This window comes from Bison bison, unplaced genomic scaffold (genome assembly GCF_000754665.1).
Source record: "Bison bison bison isolate TAMUID 2011002044 unplaced genomic scaffold, Bison_UMD1.0 scf7180017864062, whole genome shotgun sequence".
Classification (NCBI taxonomy): domain Eukaryota; kingdom Metazoa; phylum Chordata; class Mammalia; order Artiodactyla; family Bovidae; genus Bison; species Bison bison.
The window spans coordinates 35,782-39,939 of NW_011494634.1; positions in this window are offsets into that span (position 1 = coordinate 35,782).

A 4,158-nucleotide genomic window follows, 5' to 3' on the forward strand; every position below is an offset into this window, starting at 1 on the left:
AAAATGTAATGTTTACTCATAAGATTCATTCATCATAGTAGTTTAGTCAGCAAGGGGGAAAGGTCTATTCTTCAGAGAAATGGTGATTTAGGATATTCAGGAAATCCCTTCCAAAATCCTGTACATTTAGATATCTTCACATAGCTAGTAAGCAAAATAATCCATATGCTTCTGCCTTAGTTCTCATGCTTTTCTATCTGTTTGGATATTATCTACAAAGTTTTCTGTTTCAGTAGTGATATAAATGTTGATAATATGTTTATAATCCTTAGTGTATTTCCTCTTGGCCCTGTTGTCACATTTGATTCACTGGAGTATTTCCCATGAGCCTTGGCTATATGGTGGATAAAGCAACATTTGCCTCATGCAGGTTAAAATTCATATAGAAATCACATCCAGAAAGGACCACAGTAACTCCATATCTTGCTTCCCTTCACTGTGTTTGCTCCCATGGCTTCCATGTAACATGTATCAAGGAAATTTATCTATAGAAATAAAGTAATTTCAAATGTGGTGAGATAAAGTATTCTTAGAAATGCTCAATATCTTATCCTAAAATTGAAATAGTGATCAAGTTTTTAAAATAGCTTCAGTCACCTGAAGTGATGCATTTGTACAAAAAAAGGTAAGACTGTAAAGTAAAAGCCAATGACAACTTTTTCTTAGCATTGATTTATACATTCTTAGCTTAACTTTTCATTACATGAAGATGAATAATTTGGAGTTGCCTTTCCTTTCTGTAAATATCAAGGGTTATGAAGAATGAGCACATTAATACTTTCTGTTTGTCTTACTAATTATTTATTCATTGTTAGAAAATTACTCTTTGAGTTTGGTCCTCTTCATTGAATATATGTTTGATAAATAACACATGCTTCAGTTCAAGCAGAAAGAATTTAGAATACCAATTTGACCATTTACTAGCTATATGATTTTGTTTACAATTTAGCCTCTCATTGTTAGGTTATTCAAACATTACACAAAAATATTGTTATGAGTCTGTTAGATAACTGCATAAATCTTATCATTGTCTCTCAAACGAGTTTCCTCAAAAGTGGTTATTATTTTTTATATTGGGATCATCTTCCTCAAAAGTAATAATTGATTTTACTTTTAGGAATAATAATAAAAATAGTATTTACTCTGGGAATGCATGCTTTAAAATTTTTATATAATATCACTTTTCTTTTAATTAAATTAGCCCTCATAATAATTCCATGAAATATAATAGTCATGTTCATAGTGGAAAAGAAACCTATAACAACCTATACAACTCAGAGAGTTGTATTTTTAATAATTTCTCTTGGAATACAAATCCCTAATAGCCTCACACATTTTTAACTAAAGTTAAGTCCTGATGCCATATTTTTATAAGAATTTATTTCCTTTTTAAGTTAAAAATTGTCTTCAGGCATAGATAATAGTTAAAACTGAGACAATTAGGGGAGAAGCAACATTTCTAGGAAAATATACAGATTTTGAGAGTGACTTAGGGCTTTACAGTTTTCCCTTCATTATTCCTATTCATACTTATTGGTGCTTTGATTTCCCTTTTCCATTAAGAAAGAAACAAGGACTTTTTTTTTTTTTAAATTAGGGGTCTGAGAGAAACAGGACTCTGAACTAATTGTAGGACTGGCAAAGGCAGTCATAAAGTAATAATCTGAAAATAATCTAAATTAATTCTTATGAGTTTTTTTTTTCCCCCTTACAGTCATGATAATGTTTTTCCATGGTATTAGATGTCAGCAAACACAATCAGGAGTGGAATGAATCATTCTAGAAAAAGGTTAGGGTTGTTATAAAACCAGGCTATTACCCAAGATATCAAATTTAATAAATATTCTGTTCTCTTCTGTGACAAGTTATTCTAGCTTATAAACCTAACACCAAGAAAAAGATCCTCAAGTGAAAGGAAAAGATAAGGAAGTGGAATACTATGTCGTATACAAAGGGTGAAAACTGCCTTGAGGATATATGTGTTCATAGAATTACTTACAATTTCCTTAGGAGTCTTAAAGTTATGAAGAGAAAATTCAGTACACATAGAGAATGTGAGAAGCTAATTTGTTTCCAATTATATTGTGGAATTTAGAGAGCTTCCCACTCGTGTCTCACAATTTATATAAAATAAGGAATGTAATCTTTAATAGACATTTAAATATTGTCACTTTTTTAAATTGGTGAATTTGGGGAATGCTAGTGATCTTTTCTCAAAGAAGCCATGCTTACACTTTACTATGGAATAGCATATGTGTCGTGAAAATCACTTCCAGGTATCTTATTTAACACAATGGCCAGCATTTGTTTATCATATAGGTTAATTTTCACTTTCAATGAGCCACATGCCTGTTTCGACAATGAGATCCAAGACACTTGCTAAGTCACTTCAGTCATATCTGACTCTTTGAGACCCTATGGACTGTAGCCTGCCAGGCTCCTTTGTACATGGGGATTCTCCTGGCTGAATACTGGAGTGGATTGCCATGCCCTCCTCCAGGGCATCTTCCCAACCTAAAGATGGAACCCACATCTCTTATGTCTCCTGAATTGGCAGGCGTGTACTTTACCACCAGTGCCACCTGGGAAGCCCTTATCCAAGACACTAGAATTCATTACAAAGGAAGGGACAGAAAGGAATATGTAACTTGTTATCCTAAGTTCCATGGGACTAAGGGGAAAAAAAGCTTGAATGAGTTGTAAGGAAAAAAAAAAAACTCGGAAATAATGTCTTAGAAATTTGGATATATTCTTCATTACTTTACCAAAACCATCCCAGGAATGGTTAACACCTCATATTCCAGAAGTGGTTTACAGATCAGAGTCATCAGTTCCGTTCAGTTCAGTCGCTCAGTCATGTATGACTCTTAGACACAGTTGTTAATTATAGATGATTTTTGTTAACTGAGAACAATGACTTTTATATTTGTAAATATGTATCAAATTCTGGGTTGCCTGAATTTATTGAGGGAACTCAGCTTCCTTTTAACATAAATTCATTATTATTACCGTTAAATGGAATGACAAAATAAAGGTTTTCATTGCTATTTCATGTTTATACTAATACACTGACAAAATAGAGATTCTATTAAGGGAATATTAATGTAGATACTTCCCAGGTGGCACAGTTGGTAAATAATCTGTTTGCCAATGCAAGATTTGCAAGAGACTTGGGCTCAATACTTGGATGGGGAAGATCCCCTGAAGTAGAAGATGGCACCTGCACTCCAGTATTCTTGCCTGGAAAGTTCTATCAGCACAGGAGCCTGGTGGGCTACAGTCAATGGGGCTGCAAAGTGTTGGAGACTTCTGAGAAACAGAAACGGACAGAAAATACTAGTAACATTTAGATGGAATAAATTTTGAAGAAAAAATATTCTCTGGAAGGTAATGTTTGTTTTCAGATATCCATATACTTTGGTTGAGAGCTTAGCTGAAGAGCCAATGGAGCGAAGCAACCATCTGTGGGATTACGACTGAACACCTCTAAGTGAGAGTCCTGCCCATGCAGAATGATATGTCAGCATCACAGGAGCCTTGATTGGCCTTGGATAGCTGGTCCCTCAACATCCCTGCTGGCAGGCCTCCCCCGGGGTCCCTAAGGGAGCGCCACCCTGTTCTTTGGGACCAGGGTCAGGTGCAGAGAGCCCTTCATCCTGCGACTGGGTGCAGGCAGAAAGGTAGTCACCCCATCACCCATCACGGCACCCAATTTGTAGGGAACCTGGTGCTAAACCATTCATAGATGACCTAATTCTGGTTTGGGATTTCCTATGTAGCAGAGCTGCATAGGAACCAACAAAATTTTATCTAGTCAAGGCTGTGGTTTTCCCAGTAGTTATGTATGGATATGAGAGTTGGACTGTGAAGAAAGCTGAGCACTGAAGAACTGATGCTTTTGAATTGTGATGTTGGAGAAGACTCTTGAGAGTCCCTTGGACTGCAAGGACATCCAACCTGTCCATCCTAAAGGAGATCAGTCCTGGGTATTTGTTGGTGGGACTGATGTTGAAACTGAAACTCTAATACTTTGGCCACCTTTTGTGAAGAGCTGAGTCATTTGAATAGACCCTGATGCTGGGAAAGATTGAGGGCAGTAGGAGAAGGAGATGACAGAGGATGAGATGGTTGGATGGCATCACCAACTCGATGGACATG